Source organism: Haliotis rufescens, unplaced genomic scaffold (genome assembly GCF_023055435.1).
Source record: "Haliotis rufescens isolate VD_foot unplaced genomic scaffold, xgHalRufe1.0.p SCAF_4, whole genome shotgun sequence".
NCBI classification, from domain to species: Eukaryota; Metazoa; Mollusca; class Gastropoda; order Lepetellida; family Haliotidae; genus Haliotis; species Haliotis rufescens.
Window position 1 is genome coordinate 7632939 of NW_025964112.1, and position 22323 is coordinate 7655261.

General features: G+C 37.4%; 1 protein-coding gene across 2 annotated transcripts in view; it reads right to left on the reverse strand.

Moving 5' to 3' along the window:
- The window catches only part of LOC124135863 (zinc finger protein GLI4-like), a 136272-nt gene that overhangs the window by 95976 nt on the left and 17973 nt on the right, over nucleotides 1–22323 (reverse strand). The window contains exon 2 of one of the 2 annotated variants that reach the window (XM_048381707.1): nucleotides 17065–17214. The exons of the other annotated variant lie outside the window; for it this stretch is intronic. The gene's annotated coding sequence lies outside the window, so the exon portion shown is untranslated. The remainder of the gene's footprint in view (nucleotides 1–17064; nucleotides 17215–22323) is intronic. 2 annotated transcript variants of the gene reach the window in all.

The following is a 22323-nucleotide window of genomic DNA, read 5'->3' on the forward strand; positions in this document are numbered from 1 at the left end:
TGTGCTCATTCATTGAGATCAAAAAGAAGGGCAAGAATTTCAGGCAGTTAGTTTACCAGTACTCTACATTACAGACTTTCCTAAGGGTAATGTCCTTTAATGTCGGAAATGAAGTAATTGCAACACAAGGACAGATTAGTCCAAAGCTGGTATCCTATCCAAAAACATGGATGATAATTTTCTTTGAATTTTCAGGCCCTGTTGTAAAAAGTATCCGTGGTTCTAACTTAACATTATGTCTGACTCCCAATCACACTCTGTGTCTGACTCCTAATCACACTCTATCACACTCCTACAGGTGGGACGTACGGACGGTCGTGAATACTATATCCCCCGCTCCGTGCTTTCGCGCAGCGGGGGACAACAATGTCCTAGAAAGATGTGACATGATCACATCCCTTCGATAATGAAAGGAACAAAACACTTCCATAATAATATAATTACCTGTACGAAAGGCAGAGTCCTCTGTACAATTCTGACAATATCATAAGCTTGTTAGTCCTGAACCATGACTGTGGAATTTATATTTTTTAGGTATTGTTTTTTACAAAAGCCTAGGCAAGTCTAGATCAAACTAACCAAGTCTAGTTTGCTTGATTCCACAAATGAAAACGGAAAAAAGAAAAAACATTTTAAAGACATGTTTTCATTGACAAAATGAAGGTCTATAAACTTGTGTTCACGAATCACTATCAAATAGTGATGATACCAGGTGTTAGCCATTTCATTATTTCCAATCAAAAGGTTTGTCATATTCTTGAAAATAAAATAGGTATAAGCAAAAATTGTATAAATAAGCTGAAAATAAAAATTGTCAATTCTTAAAAAAACACTTTACAGCATTCGGTAATTTATACGAGGAGAACCTGTTCCAGAAGTGAAGGGTTCTTATTTTCTGTCGTCTACTTCAGCTGTGAAAGACAAATGACACTTAAGATAGACCCTCCTCAGTACATACACAAAACTTGCATCCACGAAAAACACTCTTCGTCTTGTGCATTACATGCTTCTTAAATTACTGAGACATTACATCTACTACATAACGACATCCTGTGGAGATTTAAAGTGTTAATTTATCAAATGTGCTTTTCAAAATCACTGAAACATTACATCTTTTACATGACCGTGTCCCTTGGAGATCTTAAGTGCTTCCTGCGATCACTTTGACATTGCATCTCCATGTATTACATGACACATCCCTTGGAGTTATTAGTGCTACTTAGATCATGTTCTTCTTAAAACCATTGAAATCCTACATCCATGAAGTGATGTTGTCTCTTCAAGATTTAATATTCTTCTTGACTAACGTTACTTCTAAAAGGACAAGGTATGATAAGATTCCCATTTGGCTCACAGGATCTACATGATATAAGAAATATATTTAATAAAGGTTTTAGATATTTTCATATGAATGAAAACTATACTTGTTCATTTGACCAACAGCATGTTTTGGACTTTATAACACTCTACATATACCGTATTCGACATAATAAGCACCCCGCTCTAATAAGCGCCCACGGCGATATTTGCTAATATATTGGCTAGTGAACAATCCCAATCAGCACCCCTTCCGATTGATCAATGTACACAAGACTTATTTATTTGTGTATAATACGCACTCGTGTGTTATATCACCCTTAATTATGGGCAAGTTGAAAACATGCATGTGTGATACAGAAAAATGGCTGGTTGTAAGCCATTTAAACATGTCTGATAATTTCCGTATGAATATTTCAAAGTTTTCTGTAAGTTTTCTGTTCCTTATTCCTCCTCCTCTAACCTTGCTCCAAGTCCACAGGCAAGTCTAGATGAACCAACAATACTAGACTAACATCTAGTCTCTGAAATGAACACATCGTACAGAAAAAAACAGTTGTTCAGTTATCTTAATAAAAATATAATAAAAGGTAGCCCAGTGACTCACTTCATTTTCAGATACTGCAGTAAACTTGACTTGCCAAACATTATAGACTTGCATGGGCTGTATTTGATATATATTTGCATCAGGGTCTGTAAGACAGACTAGGACAATACAGATGCCAGTCTTTTATAGGGACAACTTGTTCTCACTATTTATATACTCTAGGAATTATGACTTAACTAATAATCATGTCCTTAGAGGCTTGTGCAAGTCCATACCTCCTCCTTTACGCTCACCTTTTCGCAAACACCTGGTGTCATCACTATTTGATAGCGATTCATAAACACATGTTCATGATATCGTAAGAATCGTACAATCGACTTTGGTTTTAGCAGAGATTTCTATTGAATAAGAAAAGGGTTTTGTCGTTTTTATTTATAGAACTAAAAGGGCCTGAGATTTCACTAAACCAGTATCAGTGACTTGTACTCCAACTGGGACCAACTACACGGGACCAACTACACGGTTAACTTCATGGTCCTGAAGCTGTTATACAAGTTTGTTCTGTGTACATAGCATCACATTAACAAAAGCAATTTGAGCAAATCATCTGATCAAAGACAAATCAGCAGGCTCACAGGGGTCAAAGGACTGAAAGCCTGTTTGCCTGATGACTGCAGATAAAATAATTGAACGCTCTTAGCTCAGAGGCTCCGCTGGCCAGCCAAACTATGGTAAATGAGGCAGAATTTAATCACCATTTGATGAAAAGACCAGCCTCACTAAGTCAGTGGATTCAGAAAAAAATCTACAACCCTCCAAAATGATTTATTGCCTTGGCAATGTATTGCCCTCTTTCCAACTGGGATCAAACCAACCCTGGAGAATGGACACCCTGAATAGAAAAAGCCCTTGGGTATAGATGATACTGATGGGGTGAGACTCCAGCTCCCCCCAACCTCTACCAGGTAATCTCGACTTAACCTGGGTGTCGAGGGCACTGTGGAGGGGTAGAGGTGTAAATGAACTGTCTCGTTACTCTGATGATGCTAGACGATAGAGGCCTGCTACAGCCGAGTTTGGGTGACAATGTGACAGGGGATTATCGGGATGGATCAGATAGCATGACGGACTATTATTTTTAGTTAACATGTGGAATGTAGGCCATGATTGTACAGCCAGGGGAAGAATAGGTAGGTGGAGCAATCAGCCCATCTAGGTGCAGTTCACAGAAAAACAGCTTACAAAGTTACACATTTGGCTGAAAAACATTTGGGTTCACATTTCAAGAGGAACCTGTAAATGGCGCAGAACGTGATCAAAATGCTTAAGTATTAATTTCATTTAATTTCAGATGCAAAATTTATGTTCGATGCACTTCCCTATCTTCCCTATTTTACCTGCATTTCTTCAGGTGAACAATGACTTGCCTTTGCATGTGTCTGTGATGGATGCCATGAGTGGGGCGGAATACATTCACCTTTACTTAAGTTTAGCAATTCAAAAGGAAAAATAAATGACACAATGGTTTTTTTACAAGTTTACTTATATTTAGTTATAATACAAAAATAAGTTTGAAAGTTTTGTTTTAATCATTATTTCAAGATATTTTGTGGAAAATTATACAGTTTGCCTTGTAAAAAGATAAGTATCTGTCATTTTGAGTGTATCATTTTTACATCAACTTTTTAATTTCAAAATGACATCTTGTCCACTTTTTAGCAATTTCAGTGATGGAAAATGTGTCTCAAGCCTAGATTAATATTAGGTCAAATACTGCTCGGGTCTTAATGAAATATGCTTGGAATGGCATGTTGATTTGATCATAATGTTATGGATGATAAGACGGGGACAATTAGCCCTGCAGATACCACCCCTGTCTCATCCCACCTTTGTAGCTGATAACCACATGGTGATGGGTTTATCAAAAAACACTGTGCTGTCACCTTTCCGACAAGTAGCCATCGTCAAGCAGGGATCAACGGAGAGTGGACAGATTTCATCTTGTTAGAGGGCCAGAATTGCCACCAGATAAAAACCTAAGTGGGTTGCGATGACATTTATGCTTTGGCCGCAGGCAACAGAAACCTAAGTGATGTGAAGGCTAGATTGTGTGGAAAGGAAATTGGTAATTTAGCTTATTTTTATCAGGGTTTTTTATTTATAAAAAATGAAATAATATATATTCACTGCATTAGCATGATTGCAAAAGTTATTTACTACCATAGGGCATTATGGGAATAGGAAAGACGTCTATATTTGTGTCTGAATGTATGCCCCTGGTGTTAGTGTACTAAAAACTACATACGCTAGGGAACAAACATTGATGTTAAATAACATGACAAGACCATTTCCACATTCAATAGAAATCTCTACTAAAAGCAGAGTTGATTGTACGATACCGATCATATCATAAGCATGTGTTTATGAATCTCTATCAAATAATGATGATACCAGGTGTTCCTGAATAGGTGAGCGTAGGAAGATAATTGTTTTATTTTATTAGTATTCTAACTGCAGTACACAATAGATGTTGATGTGAGCAGGGTACTACATGAACACTATTCTGAAATTGGAACAAAAAATATTGTCACTTCAAATTTATTCCAAGTGTTTTGGTTCTGATAACATGATTCAGGGTTGATCTGTTCATATTCTGTTCAGATATATGTGATACTATGAGACAATAGTTATAACAATTGCATCTTTGCTAAAGTGATCAAAATAAGATATTCTTTAAATAAAATCGTCCAAACCCTTCTCATAATCATAAGAAATCCCAGCAAAAGCAGAGTTGACTGTATTATTCCTACTACATCATGAGCATGTCTTCATGAGTCGCTATCAAATAGTGATGGTACCAGGTGCTCGCGTAAGCTGAGGCAATCCTGCCCCACCCACAATATTTGACCAAGCTTATGGAATTTGATCTACATATTTACAAAGGGAATTGACACAATAGCCAACTGTCCTGTCTTTTATCACAAAATGTCCTGGATCAAAGATACTATCAATTGCATAGTTTATAAATATTCAACTCAATGTTCTTGCCGTTTCCAACACTTCACCATTACATGTACAGGGACTTACCTGGGTCTTCCTAACAATGACTCCTGTGGTTTCTCAGTACGGATGCTAATCATGGAAGGGGATTTCCATGTTTGAAACAAACTCAGTGACTGAGTGGAGAAAATCAGACACACAGTACACATTAAGTTCATGCTAGCATGGCTACTACCTACCAGTAATTGATAACAGTAATTCAAACAGCCAAACTTTTTGTGCATCCCATGGGATGAACTGAAAATTATTTGCGTCCATTCTCAGTAATTATTTTCTGGTAAAAACCCTGCATGTAAATGTCACACACTTTTGTATATCACAAGCATAAACCTATACACCATAATTTTCTGAATATCTTTTCTTAAATCGAAATCAAGTCATTTATGGCTAAATAATCATTAATAACATCAATTGAAGTATGCAAAACCAAATTATGAAAATACACCATTATATACATGATCAAGATTATGACATTTGATATGATAAAATCCCAAAATTATTTCAACATTTTAATGTCATAATTAAGTAATTTATTACACAAAGTGCTAAGTGTCATCATCAATGTGAATAACCCCTTCCCCCATCCATCTCACCTATCTGAAAACACAGTCCCATCATTTTACAAAGTACCGGTAGACACAATTCATGGATAACAGCTTCTTAAATATACCGGTACTGTTATAATTAAAGCAATGTCTTGGTATAGGTCCTTATACCATTGTCAAGCAAGAAACATTGCTATAATAATACATTGTGGAAGTTGTTATCCATAAACTGTGTCTACTTTGTCTTCGGTCCACTAATCAGGCTACTCATCCATCAGGTTAGTAATCCTCAGATATCCTAACAAATATAAAGTCTATAGAGTTCCAACATTGTTACAATAGACTGCATACACAAAGTGCTAGTCACTGGTGTGTTAAAGCATTTCTCCCTATTGTATATATAAATATATATCACAGATCTTGTATCCTGTAGTTCACATCCCTGCTGTGGGTTATTGCGTAGTGCCAGACATATAAACCTGATCCATCATTAATGTGCATCACTATAACACATAATAGTAGCATCACTTTTGCCTGGAGATAAAAAACATGCACACTGCCCTAAGTTCAACACTGACAAGCAAGATCATCAAGATTGACAGGCAAAAAAACCGTGTGTCAGTTTCAGCAAATCATGGGCTCCATAATAAGAACGCCTAGCAGCAATTCAGGTACATAGTTGGCTTCACATAGTTCACCGATTTCACGCAATTCTGTACCGATTTTGAGAAAATGTGGAGAGCTTGTTTCCTCTCTATTATGTTGTGGCTCAGGTACGTTTTTGTGGCCTGCATGGGAGAGTGATTAATTAGATACAAATCACTGAGTTTGCATCACGTTATGTGACGGAACCATGCAGGGTCTTCCTACATAATAGCAGGGTATAGTCACTGCACTCACGACTTCAATACATTTTGACATTTTCCTTCAACTTGCAGTCTTTCATAAAAACAGTTGCTAACTCCTGGTTTAAGGCTCAGTGCTGTTGCCTAGGCAGCGAAGAACACAGAGTAAGATAGTTGTGTTTTATTACAAAATATTCAACTGACATCTCAAGGACTTTACAAGTAAATTTTTGCCTTTATTGTGCTTGAATAGGAGGTATTGATATCAAAGACATCCTTTTCATTTCACAGACTATTCGAATTTAATTTAAAAACAGCATGGTTCCTAATGAAATTCATACTTGAATTTCTAATATCTGCTGCATGAACCATTGAAATAATATTGGTAATATTTTACAGTTCAAAGACATATTCTTATCCAGAACATATAGATGTTTCATGACACAAATACACAATACATTTAGTGAGTGAGTGAGTGAGTGAGTGAGTGAGTGAGGTTTAACTGCTTTTAACAGCATTCCAGTCATATCCCGTTGTGTCAGTTTAATGTAGGAGGAAAGTCCAAGGTGATGCAGGTCTCAGGCATTTACCACAATGGTGAATCCCATGAGCATGGGTATGGTTCTGACAAACAGAAACATAATCAGGGTGAACATATATTCAACCCACAATGATAGGTTTCAGGTGTGCCCACGGTATGCAACTCTGCACAGTCAATTGTGGCGCCTTAGACAACTCGACCCCCTCTGTCCCCACTATACAAATAAGTCTTTGATAAGCACTTAGAAGTTCGAAGAACATGAATTGAAGATTAAAAACTTGTTTGGGGATAATGCAGGTAACAATGTTTCAGAACTACTTCTTGTCCCTTCATCAGGTGAGTCATCATGTGGAAAATAATGTTAGCCCTAGAACCTTGTTACAACAATAAAGAAGTTGTTATCCATCAAAAGTATTTCCATTATAGGATACACATGGAGATCATATCCTCACAGAAAGATTGCGTCTGTGTTCTTATTGGAGTGAGTGGCGTTAACTACCAGTAGAGAACATGCTTACCCTTTTTGCAAATACCTGGTGTCATCACTGATTTTCAGTGATCATAAATATAATTTTCATCATTATTTTGCCTTCTACGCCCCATGGAATATGTTTGGGCAGATATTTGAGACTGATGATTTTCTGGCGTTGATCTGAATTTACCAACAGAGCCAAATAACCTTCTCTATGTTTTGATATAACCAAAATTACTCTTGGCCAAATGCTATGCTGCACTGATACTGATGGTTGATGACATAACCTGATTCCAATAGTTATCCAATATTTGAGCAAGTGAATATTGTCATATCCTGCAGCAGGACATCTTCCCGAGGCAAGAGAGTTAACTGACTATAAAAGTCCAGTTTCCACCCATGCCGAACTAGGCTGGTATTATGGAGTTACATTTTGGCTGGACTAACGAGTCTCTGCATAGTCCAATCAAAATCGCGCACCGAAATCGAAATCCGGTTCGTAAAGTGTCATGCAGATTTCGGTCGACTGCAGGATTTGCAAAGCATGTGCACCGCTAACTCATTGTCAACAGATATTTTCTAAATCTTTTCATGTTTTTAATCAAAGTGCTCACATGATTTGATGCACTTCGCGATGTAAGACTCGTTTTATCACAATATAGATCTTGATTATCAATCAGATTATCTTGACTGGGCGTCACCGTTTTGTTTGAAGCAAATGCAAGTGATACGAGAGGTTGAATCTGATTGGTCAATAGGAGAGGCATAGAAAGAACATAACTCGTAATAGCCACTTGTGGCGCTACGATCGAGCCCAGGAATTCCAGCCAAGTTCGGCAAGGGTGGAAACTGGACTTTTAAATTTAGTTAACTCTCTTGCCTTGGGAAGATGGCAGCAGGAGGGCTACAGTTATGTCATGGTGCCATGTACATAATGAAGTTTGGACCAGACCACATACATACAGAGATACCTACCTACATGATAATAGCACAGTAAACAATTATAGTTAGGGGGATAAAGGTATGCCTCTTTTGATTTTTTTATAATTACAAACAGTATAGCATATTAACAAAATGTAAATAGTCTTTGACAGGCATTTAGAAGTTGGAAGAACATGAAAACATGAAATTTTTAAGGATAACAACTTATTTATTGTATCTAAGGATGTTTTAAGGATAGTTCTTGCCCATTCATCCTGTGAATACTGATGTCTGTAAATAGATTCATTGTCTGAAACACAGAGGAAGAATTTTTCTGTAAGAGTTTCCGCATATTGTATTTTTAAGTGTCACAATCCTACAAGGAGCACCTTCTTCTCTGTATTTACTGCATGACACAAATAGCCTTCTTTAAACCATGGCTCCTTTGTCTTTGACTGTGCAGCTAAACACCACTTGGCAATGACAGATGTTACCCCACCCAACCCCCCACCACAAAATGTGTGTGTTGCCAGAGTGATTTAAACATATGGTCATAAGAGGCGACTAACTGGATCGTGGTCAGGCTCGCTGACTTGGCTGATGCATGTCATCATATCCCAATTGCGTGGATGGATGCTCATGATGTCAATCACTGGATTGTCTGGTCCAGATTTGATTATTTACAGACAGCTGTCATATAGCTAGAATATTGCTTACAGCCTTAAACAACAAACAAACAAACATGCATATGAGGCCTACAATGAAGGCAAACAAACAAAGTCCTCTACTTTGGACAAATAATCCTCAAAGCTGGTAGATTATTCTCAAAATGTGATAAAAGATCAGAGCAAGGTAAAGGCAATTGTGATATTTGTAGGTTGTACGTGGCCATTGAACTTTAGGGAAAGATGTTTCTGATCTTCCACCACCCAATCCAACTGGTCCTGTTTGCCATAAGCACCCACAAATACCACTCACTTACAATAATTTCTTCTTCTGATGCTCCTATAGCGCTACTTACTGTATAGAAAACATGTCAAGTGTCAACAATCTATTTCAAATATCGTAAAAAGAACAGTTTCCCTGTTATTCGTTATCCTGAGAAGTTAAGCCACTTCCTAGTTGTTGTATTTGTTGATGAAAGGTAGAGCCAGAGCCTGTTTTGATTTTCTCAGCTGTTCATATATATATTAACTTGTGGCACCTGAAGTGGGAAACGAGCTCTGCACTGACAGTTAGTTGCATTAGCTTATTACCATAACTTACTCTGACAACAGCCATGCTTATTTCATTTCCCATCAATCATAGCATACAAATTGACACAAAATCCTGGAAATTTACACCTCTTTCAAATATTTTTTTGCAGCTCAGACAGAATGAAAGGATTTATTTCAAATCAACTCAAAATCATCTTCAGAAAAAGTCACCCCCAAACCACAGGCACTTCCAAACCCCGAGAAAGATACACACAATCAGTTGTTACAACCAGTAACTTTGCAAAAACTGATGCCGAAATGGTCCAAGAAACAGTCCCTACAATCACAAACTGATGCCGAAATGGTCCAAGAAACAGTCCCTACAATCACAAACTGATGCCGAAATGGTCCAAGAAACAGTCCCTACAATCACAAACTGATGCCGAAATGGTCCAAGAAACAGTCCCTACAATCACAAACTGATGCCGAAATGGTCCAAGAAACAGTCCCTACAATCACAAACTGATGCCGAAATGGTCCAAGAAACAGTCCCTACAATCACATACTGATGCCGAAATGGTCCAAGAAACAGTCCCTACAATCACAAACTGATGCTGAAATGGTCCAAGAAACAGTCCCTACAATCACAAACTGATGCTGAAATGGTCCAAGAAACAGTCCCTACAATCACATACTGATGCCGAAATGGTCCAAGAAACAGTCCCTTCAATCACAAACTGATGCCGAAATGGTCCAAGAAACAGTCCCTACAATCACAAACTGATGCCGAAATGGTCCAAGAAACAGTCCCTACAATCACAAACTGATGCCGAAATGGTCCAAGAAACAGTCCCTACAATCACAAACTGATGCTGAAATGGTCCAAGAAACAGTCCCTACAATCACAAACTGATGCTGAAATGGTCCAAGAAACAGTCCCTACAATCACATACTGATGCCGAAATGGTCCAAGAAACAGTCCCTTCAATCACAAACTGATGCCGAAATGGTCCAAGAAACAGTCCCTACAATCACATACTGGTGCCGAAATGGTCCAAGAAACAGTCCCTACAATCACAAACTGATGCCGAAATGGTCCAAGAAACAGTCCCTACAATCACAAACTGATGCTGAAATGGTCCAAGAAACAGTCCCTACAATCACAAACTGATGCTGAAATGGTCCAAGAAACAGTCCCTAAAATCACAAACTGATGCTGAAATGGTCCAAGAAACAGTCCCTACAATCACAAACTGATGCCGAAATGGTCCAAGAAAGTCCTTACAATCACAAACTGATACCGAAATGCTCCAAGAAACAGTCCCTAAAATCACATACTGATGCCGAAATGGTCCAAGAAACAGTCCCTACAATCACAAACTGATGCCGAAATGGTCCAAAAACAATTCAAACATTCAAAACAGTTTTAACAATCAAAAGGCAATCACAGCCACATGAACATATGGTTCCTGAAATAAAGTTCTACTAAAACGACCCACAGAATCTCCAAAAGAAGCTGTTGAGAAAGGGATGAGGGTGACAATGTGATTGTTGTAGGATGTATATGCTCAAGGGCATGTAACAGAGAACAAAACAATACTCACAATCAAGGTCTCCGTCTAATGAATATTATCACATATACAATTCCAATTTAAACACAAATTCAAAATTTCAAAAACTTTCCATCATTTATCATCATCATTCCTAACAGTCAGATACGTACACCTGAAACCTTTAGCAACCAAATGATGTTCTAAATTTGTTCTGATCTAACTCCGACATTTCAATGTGAACATTTCTGCGGACAGTGTTCCCAATATCAACAGACCTGATGTGATGATAAGACCTCCTTAATTGGAACAAATTTCAACTCATGATATAATCTTTCTCTCTTTAATTCCACCTTTCCTCTGAAAAATTCCATATATAATGTGCAGTTTCTTCAGCCTCATGAAGGGAACCGATATCTAGTTGAAAAAACTTATCATAAACTGTGTTCATCTCTTATCTGTGCACTTAGTACACCACAGCAATCATTATGATCTTAAATATAACATTTGGTCCAAAGCAGGAGCCATGGGGATTTTATTTCCATTATCATCATTAATGGTGTGGTGGTATCCATAAACATTTAATAGGCTTCATAAACTGTATAGACAAAGTGGGAATGATGTAATGTTCTCCCATTTTCTTGTACATGTATAGACTGCCTTGTGAGAAAATGTCATTTCACATTTCAAGATTAAATAGCCATACAATAATTATTATTGAACAGACCCAAAAAAAACATTTTAACAATTATCTGATTGTAAAACTTCCATCTTCTTATCATCATAACAGTAAAGGGTAAACAATGCAGTGTATTATAAAGCAAGATTTGTTTTAGGCCAAAGTAACATTTTTCAAGGTCTGAGTAACAGGTGCATCCAGCCTAACAACATATTCTTGCATGTGGACCTCACATTCTCGAGGTTTGATGTAATATTATTTGAGTAATTCTAAGTTAACTTATTCTATTAGCCAATTTAATCGTCAGGTTGACCAAATATTCTTGCAGGATGAAGTAATGTATTCTATCAGCAGGCAATAGTTTATTTTACCTAAGATCTAAGCAACATTGTTGCAAGTCAAAGCAACATATTTTGGCAGGTCTAAGCAACAATCTTGCAGGTCTAAATAACATATTTACCATTTAATATTTTCTTGAAAGTCTGGGAGGAAATACTTAGTCTGGACCATGATTGGTGGGAAAAGTAGCCCTCCTAAAACTATATGTCAATGCCTAACTTCCATGAAATGTGTCACATTTCAACCTTCCAGACACATGCTGTGTATATGTATATATGAGTATCAAAGTAGTGTAAAATTCCAGACATTGGAATAGAATTACAATCAATATTGTTTAGCTTATAATTATCAGAAACAAAAATAAGTTTCTTGTTGATATTCGGCTGTTCACTGATCAAACAAAATGGTGTATCAAATCCTAATTCATTGCCTGTATTATCCATGTTGCTTCCATTTCTCCAAATCAGCTAACTACAGGAAACATTACCCATGACTGTTTAATATATCCAATGTGTTTGGCAGACATAGCACTGGTCCAGCACTAAATGCAGGAAGGATATGTTGCAAGTCGGGGCTCCAACCTTCAATACTCAGGACTGCAACAAAAATAAATATGGCGGCCATATGAACATGATAGCCCCACTTCCCAAAAACATTACTTTTCCCATTTTAGCTAAATTTGCAACGATTGTTACACCATGAGAATAATTCATTAAACAGAAATTCTAATTTCCATTTTATAAATTTTGTCATTATTTGTAACATATTTAAAATGCTGGTGTCATCTAACCTCAAAATGGCTGCCATGCTGGCGTCTGCTCTTTGACAAGCAACAAGGGTGTTTATATGACATGGAAACCTTTCCCCTGATGTAAAACAAAAGCTTGTGAAGGTCATATACATTAGAGGGAAGCTGAGAATGGGAAAAGACTGTTACATATTATACACCTGCAAATGTTTCTTTAAATCACGGGTGCCATTTTTAGACTCTCTGCTTGTCTAAGAGAAATCAATCCACCAGGAAAGCACATCGTCATGTATCCTTTCGCATAACAAAAATAAACTGGACATTCATAAAAATGGGAATCTTAAATGCATTACAGGTTTACAATTTGCATCTTCTTTATACAAATAAATTTACACTGAGATAACCTAGGAGTTCAGGAGTACATTTATACAAGACACATTAGGATAATGTTGTGATTGGCACTTTAAAATCTCCAGTACCCCTTTTTCAGTGTAAACTTCACACTCAACACATTGGCATATAATAAAAACGTAAACGTACTCAAAATAAAGGGTTCCTATGACATACAGAACAAACTGATGTACTTTGATTCAGATGAGGTTTGCGCATGATGTTCTTCAGTACTACCATTACCACTATCGAGGCTAGACGTTGAAATGAATCCTGATAAATCTAAAGTGTAAACGATGATTTATCATGCAGAATAATCCTTTAAAATGTCACCTCTCACCTACAATTTTTGAAAGTTTTTGGCAACGGATAAACTGCAGGACTTCCGTTTCATAAAATACAAATTTGATGTTTTTCAAATTAGTCTGTATAAGCTAAGGTTAAACTGCAGGACTTTCTATTTATAAAACACAAATTTTACTAGTTTTTGGAACTAGTCTGCAGGAACATAGGTTAACATGAAGACCGGAATAATCAGCACCAGGCTTGTGCACTGATAGGCCTCCTGCTACTCCCTCCGCCCGATGCACAGGGCTCAGTCAACGGAAACCTATCACATTCGTTGCCACGCCATGAAAGTGGAGTCTGATCTTCAAAGCCTGGCACAAAACATTTGTGGCACATTTGGAAAGGTTTTACATAGACGACCAAGGCATGTGCCTGTTTTGATGCAATCTGTCGGCAAATGCAAGAGATTCTGCAACATACATGGCGAGAATGCCTGCATAAATGCAGAGAAATGAGAGACACGGAAGCAATGTGTTTGATGGTATGCTGGATGTTTTCTTATGCTGGTTAGATCCATACCCTGTTAATATTCCTATAATGTGTTCAGGGCATCTGGGAGATCGATGATGCAAGTTCACACCTGGGACGTGTATATTGTTCCCCTCAGGTGAGAGTAATTACAGGTATCTCTTGAGAACAGACATGACTCTTTGCCACCTTTATCCCCTGCTTTTCTGTAGATTTTCTATACCACGCATGTTGTACAAATTCATTCATATGTAGAATAATAAATCAGTCATAAAAATGAATCATGATTTTGAATTGTTTGTTTTTGATTTGTCTTTTTTGTTTTCAGTGCCTGAGAAAAATAATGAATCTCAAACTGATATGCGTACCTTTAAGCTTGGTTACCTTTCAATTAGTATTTTGCATGCAGGGAAAAGTTAATTGAAAGATGAAGTGAAGTGAAAATCTCTGTTATCCATAATACAAATATGATTATATGTTTAATACTTATGTAGCTATAGGCTTGAGTGAGTGAGTGAGTGAGTGAGTGAGTGAGTGAGTGAGTGAGTGAGTGAGTTATTTGAATAACACCACTTTAAACACAATACTACAGCTATATCATGGTGAGTCAGCTTAATGTGGGAGGAAAGTCTGGTGTGATGTAGGTCTCAGATCTTTACCACTTTGGTGAAACCCAAAAGCATGGTTATGGTGCTTATTGATCATTTGAAACATAATCGGGACAAATTTGGATTCGAACCCATGATTATAAGTTTGCCCAAAAAACACAACACATTGGTGAAACCCACAAGCATGGGTATGGTGCTTATTGATTTGTTTAAACATAATCGGGACCAACCGGGATTTGATGATCATAGGTTTTCCCAAGGAACTCTTAAGACAACTGGGCCACCCTTGTCCTTTTGTAGATTCAAGGGAGTCAGTCATGCATTGGCTTCTACCCTATGTTGCCCCACCTCCCAAATAACAAAATAAGGTCTATGTGCTATACAGCTCATCTTTGATACATACACAAATTTGTAGCATATACATGTATTACAAAGACATCATAATCGTAAGTCTAGAGACCAAGTTTGATCAAAAATGTCAAAATCATTTTTGCAACATTGTATACAACAGCTGCAGTTGATGCTTCAAATAAACCCGAAAGAATCAGTAATCATTATCATTTATAGCAAGTGACAGCTTTCTGGGGCATGAAACAATCAATATCGTAACATGTTCAAAACAAATTCTCCATTTTTAAAAAAAAGAAAAATTCTTGTTTAACAGTACAATATACGAGTGTGAAAACATTTTGTTTTCGCATGAATACATTTCAGACATTGCAGTAGCACATAGTTTCACACTCACAACAATTATTGGCTGTTAAACCTTGCCCGTGTTACCCGAGAACCAAATTGCATTTGCTTGATTTTAGTGTTTTTGTACTTATTAAGCAAAAAATGGTATTGCAATTACAATGTAAATGTAACCATAACAGTTCATCATGATTTTACATATCTATTGTCCTATGAAGTCCGAAAGACAGTGAAATAGCATGATTTGGGAGTGAAACTAAAGTTGCTTTCTGTAAGTGAAGTATCAGCTGAGCAATGCATCCTTGAACAATTCATTCTGTAAAAATTACATGAAGTCATTGAACAGACAGAGTTGTTGCTGAGATATTTTAGGGGTTGGGAAATTGGCAAGAAAGTTCAACTTATTTTGCTGGTTTTATGAAGACTGAAGTTTAAGATACATAAGCTATTTGATGAATCTTAATTAAAACATGGCCTGACAAAGTAGAAGGTTTCATCGAGGCAACACCAACTGAAACAATATTGAGAAGATTACCCAAATATTCCAATGTTGTGTTATGAACAAGAAAGCTAATATTTACATAATACTGCATATTTGATAGGACATATACTACTCAAAAAAATTTAAGGACCGCCCGATTCTTTCACATTACTATACTTCATCTGCGATGCCATGACAGATGAACTATAGTAAAATAGTAATATCAAAGAATTGGGTGTTCCTTAACATTTTTGAGCAGTATACAACCCAACGATACCAAGAGGTATCATGTTCACCAAATGCTGATGTCATGGGCATAATTAACTGAGATCCCATGCCTCGGTTTCAGTGTGCTATTTAAGTCTTACACTCAGATCAGTAATTCCAGGTACAAATGAATCATAACCTCACAATATTCATGACTCATATTTCAGTATTAATAACAAAAACAAACATGCTGAAGCAATACATTCTCGTTGGTTATACCAGGAACTGTTAAAAAAAGCACTCTTAGAACTAAGACTATCATAATGTCCATACTTTAACACTGAGAAGCTTTACTTCGATGGGGCGGTTGGGTAGCCTAGTGGTTAAAGTGTTTGCTTATCACGCCGAAGACCCAGGTTCGATTCCCGACATAGGTACAATGTGTGAGCCCCATTTCAGGTGTCCCCCGCCACGATATTGCTGGAATATTGCTAAAAGCGGCGTAAAACCATACTCACTCACTCACTTTACTTCGATCAATGGATCAGCGTGCACTCAATTTTTATTCTCAGCTTCCTGGGGAGTATACAATCCAATCTATCTGTGAAGGGCTAGAAGGTTAACAGTCACATTACCATCTCATCTTACTGGTTACTTATGACAGTCATAATGCTAAGATAACTTTGTGCAATGGTCCAGTGCTAAGATCGCCACTTTGTGCAATGGTCCAATGCTAAGATCGTCACTTTGTGCAATGGTCCAGTGCTAAGATCGTCACTTTGTGCAATGGTCCAGTGCTAAGATGGTCACATTGTGGAATGGTCCAATGCTAAGATCTTCACTTTGTGCAATGGTCCAGTGCTAAGATCGCCACTTTGTGGAATGGTCCAATGCTAAGATCGTCACTTTGTGCAATGGTCCAGTGCTAAGATCGTCACTTTGTGCAATGGTCCAGTGCTAAGATCGCCACTTTGTGCAATGGTCCAGTGCTAAGATCGCCACTTTGTACAATGGTCCAGTGCTAAGATCGTCCCTTTGTGCAATGGTCCAGTGCTAAGATCGCCACTTTGTGGAATGGTCCAGAACACCAGAAAGTCTATCCTACTTACCACACTGACTTGGTACATCCATATATGTATTTTGTTCAACATTGCACAGTGTCCATGAGCTCTTCACAGACTCCCAGGGTGTGTGTATCTCACAGAATATTCCGTCAGGGTTCCGGTCTCTTGGGAACTCAACAGTATGGTAATGCTGCTCTGTAAATAAACAAGGACATGATACAACCCCTTCAAGACCTGTAATCCAAGAGTTCTAAAGTTTAATGCTTCCTTAAAAAGCCTCAGGCTTGTTTTTACATGTGTACATTGACGGAAACATATCACCAGCCGGGTTTTCGGATGCAGGACAACACAGTACCATGATTGCCTCTGTATCAAAGACACATGTAGGACTTCATTGTGTATCTATGTATGTAAGAGCTTTCAACAAATCAGCTGTGCTGGTCTGTTCTACAGCAAACTATGTTAAGTCTCTTGCGGAAATTGTAGACAATTTGTAGTTTGTAGAACTTTGCCACTGTTTCTTCATGGAATGTTACACAATAAATATCTTATCTGATCTTTGGTTACATCAGGAATTTCACAGTAAATTTAAAATCGATGTTGATTTTGTAACCTAAACTTTTCTGGGACACAAAATATAAAGGTTTATTATGGCTCTGTATGTATTTGCAGAATTATGTACATAATAATCAGCATGTTTTTCTCAGTTTCCTACGTCGTTGTACTGATGTACTGCTCTTGTTACGTTCAAATTGTAGCTGTGTTTTACATTGCGTCTCTTCGTTAATAGAATGTATTGCAATAAATAGTATCTTTTCTTAAGAAATACATCTTTTTAATGCAGACAAATATGGTCTTTGTTTTACGAATAGAATATGCCAGTGAACTGTGTGCCTATTCACAAACTGTGGATGCCCATGGGAACTCAGGGGGAATGTATCCCCAGCACCCATTGCTACTTGTAAGAGGTGACTAACTTGGGGGATTCAGAGTGAGAATCAGTGTTTGAAATAATCTTATAACCCAACAAGGGAGCTGGGAATGTGACCCATAAATGTTGCCTGCCCCTCTTCAAAAATACCTGCCCGCATTCAGACATCATAAATATTGAAAAGTCATGAAAAATAAAAGACAAATCATGTCTTCATTTAGTAGAAATAATGCAAACAATTATTTGAGAATCTAAGAGGAGTTATAATAAAACTTAATACATAAGTAGTCATAAGATTATCTGCCAGTCTGTCGGGCAGGTAGAGGAATATATATGCAGCCTTACAGAAAAGTTACAAGTCACTGGCAGGTGGGCAGGCAGTTATTTCAGACACTGGTTAGAATAGATCCTCAGCAATCTATGCCGGAGGTAAGAGGTGACTTCATGGGTCCAGTGGTCTGGCTCGGTGATGGGTGATGGCATGTCATCATACCCTGATGGTGTACATTGTTGCTCATGATATCAACCGGTGGATTGTCTGGTACAGCTATATTGTTGTTTACAGGATGAATATTGCTGAGTGAGGCGTTGAACAACAAACACACACACAAACTGGGCATGATTGGTTGAACTCTGGCCTTATCAACAAGTCCAGGCCCTAGAGATACAAGATATTGATCTAACTTGTGTAGACCATTCAGGCCTATCTTCTGCCTGTCCATCATGGACGAACAAAGAAGAGGACACCAGCATTATCTCTACAAACCACCAACTAAATACCCAAGGACATGAGTTGACAGGTGCCCCTAGTGGCCAGGATGCCTGCACCTTTACACGAACACCTGGTACCATCAATAGCTGATAGTGATTCAAAAACACATGCTTTTGATATAGTCAGATTCATACAATGGACACTGCTTTTAGCAGAGATTTCTTATGATTATGGAAAGTCTTTTGTTGCTTTTATTGACCCTGTTTACTCAGATACAATCAGCTTTACAGAAACATGCCAGAAACAAACAATTATTCAAATAAGATAGGCAATTTAGTCCTACTAGTACATCAGCTATACAAAGGATGGCATACACCTGTCGGATGAACAAGTGATGTCAATAATTCAGTCATACTCTTCTCAGTCAACAATTTTCACCCAACTGTCTGGTGTGAACACAAGACGTTAACAAATCTGTCACACAACGGTCTGTTGTGAACACAAGACGTTAAGAATTCTGTCATACAACTGTCTGCAGTGAACACAAGACATTAACAATTCTGTCATACGATTGACTGTTGTGAACACAAAACATTAACAATTCTGTCATACGATTGACTGTTGTGAACACAAGACATTAACAATTCTGTCATACGATTGACTGATGTGAACACAAGACATTAACAATTCTGTCATACGATTGACTGTTGTGAACACAAGACATTAACAATTCTGTCATACGATTGACTGTTGTGAACACAAGACATTAACAATTCTGTCATACGATTGACTGTTGTGAACACAAGATATTAACAATTCTGTCATACGATTGACTGATGTGATTACAAGATGTATACACTTCTCCCATAACTGTGTCTAAAGGAAACATGGATCTCAGATGGGAATAATATAACCATAACCATTAGTATTGTTTCATCTTTAAGATGACTTAAAGGAGGCTCCAGTACTCTGTTACACGAACCTTGGGAAATAAGATAACACATATCTAATATACGACACTTCAGTTTCTCTCATGTTCAGGTCCATGAAAGATATCCCCACACAGATGTCAAGTAAGAACTGCAAAATGGACATGTGTCAAAAGGAGAATTTATTTGTCCCAATAAATCAAAAACATAAACTTTACAAGTTAAACATTTATCCTGTTTGTTGCCCATGGATTGAGAGTCGGAACCATAAACCAGGGGCACAAGTCAGGAAGGAAGTGCTGAGGTCTGCAACCTCGTCCAGCGATAAGACATTTTCACACACTTTTTACTGTTAGTTGAAACCTCACAATCTCACAAAAATATGACAAATACAGTGGTGTTGGGATATTGAGTTTCACAACCACATTTTTAGTCAGTGAGGGTGGATAAGGGCCTTGATACAGGATCTGTCACTCAGATTCACCAACCATAGCCTAACAGCTCCCCGATAACATTTCACGCCCATCTCTGCCAATTATTATTGCAAAGTCAAAGTTTTCATCAAGTCAAGATGGAATTAACCCTGAAGATCCCTGTTGAACTAGAAGGGCTTATAAACCTTCCATGCAACTCGATGCTCCCCTTTCATCTCCACTGCCATAGATAAAGTAAGAAATAGTTCAGGAAAAGTCCTACAAAGCTGAGACCTTATCAAAACCTAGCCTGCTGGGCTGTAGCTCCAATAATCTCACAAGACTGATGGGTTCTGTCCTTAACTCTGATTGATGTCCATGATTTACAGTTTCTGAAGGTTAACAAAGTGAATATGGGCCTTCCCTCTAACACAGACTGTGTTAAGATATGACTAGCTTTGTCACCAACAAAGATCAGGACTGGATAGTTTCTTATGTTATAAATAGGCTCTCCCTCCATCAAGTGTGTAAGCAAGGATACATCACTATGGTGTCAGCATCATATACCTCATGCCTGGTGTCGTATCACATGACACTGCACTATAAATTGGCAATATCATACATATCATCATACATACATGTAAATGTAAATGTCCACAGTCATGAAGATAAATTATTTCAATACATCCTGTCAAATAATGAAGCAGTCAATATCAACTGCATTTGTTTCCACATCTATAATTTCAAACAATAAATACCCCTTCATAATCAACCGTTGACATTTTATGTATAAAAATATCATCAAATATGTAATATTGATTATTTTGTTTTTGTATGTGTCCACAGGAATGTAAATTATGTATGTCTGTATATATGTATATATAAATCATAATGTCTTGTCTTTTAAAATTGCATCTGTCCCGTAATGGAACGTTTCTGCAATAAATATTATCTTATCTTATCTTATTACATAGATGGTGATATATATATTGGTCTTCTGTTACACTGTATATTTCAAAAGTGTATAACCCATGCACTTTACCATTTTGCTTCATTCAAAACTAGTCATGTTCATGCTTTGTACCCTGACCTGTGGGTGTTATGTAATTCTTCTTCTTATACACACACACACGCATGCATGCACGCACGCACATCATACACCAATTCACATGATGTTTATTTCTTAACTTTTAATGTATGATTTTGTTACAATACGGGAAATTTGTAGGTATTAATCTTATCATAATACAACCCTTGTATATTGGTGAAATATCCTGTTTGTATTTCAAAATTATTATTTTTTGCGAATGTGCCTTTTATTTTGTTTATTCCTCAAAGACATTTCAGCTTCAAAATAATTTATTACATTTTTTAACACCTAAAAAATAAATAGTTTAACACTGAACACACCCATCCTCAAACATTGCAACATGCTGATAACCATCATTTGCTAAAAATTTCATGAGCATGCCAATATCGGTCTTAGTTATACATAGTTCCATTGTTCACATGCCAAATATCTTCACACAGAGCTAGGTAATAACTGTCACATCTGGGTACTAATTTTCCCATATTTTATAGAACTCAGATGAGAAAAAAACAAAAGAACTCTTGCATCTCTGATGTTCCATATCAGCACCCATGTTTAATGGTACAATACTGCCTTCCCCTATCAACACACATGCTTTCATAATGAAGCATGTCATTCAGAAGTTAACATACCCTACAGAGAATCACATTCCTATCAGCATGAAATGTGTCAGGCACTGCGTTGGTACTGAACCATGGAATGTCCAGCAGTAAAGACATTATCAGAGGCGCTGCAGCCTCCCACAAGACAACAACATTCCTGGAGATGTTTACGCTGGTTACTCTGTCCTGGCCTAATTACGGTTACGACCAATTAACACAAGCCTGTTTGTCCTCATAATGACATTCAGCCGACCCCTGACCTGCTGGCTGACAGCCATGGCTCCCTTGGGGTCCAAGTGTGCCAGTGAAGACACTGTAACTATTGTCCACATTCTTTCCACTCGTTATTGTACGAAGAACCTTTGTTTTGCTTCCTTAAAGAAAATGTGATACAGTGAATTACAGTAAATATTTAACTTGTTGAGCTCAAAGAAGGAAGAATATGGCTGATTTGTTTCAATACAATTGATGAAATTCTTTCAAAATAGTGATCCGGTGAATGGTCCAATTGCAATTATTATGATTGACATTCGTAAATGTTTAACTTGTAAACATGGTAAATAAATAATATAAATAAGAATATTATTCAAGTTTGTACAAAAATTTGAATCACAGACTGGTATCAGA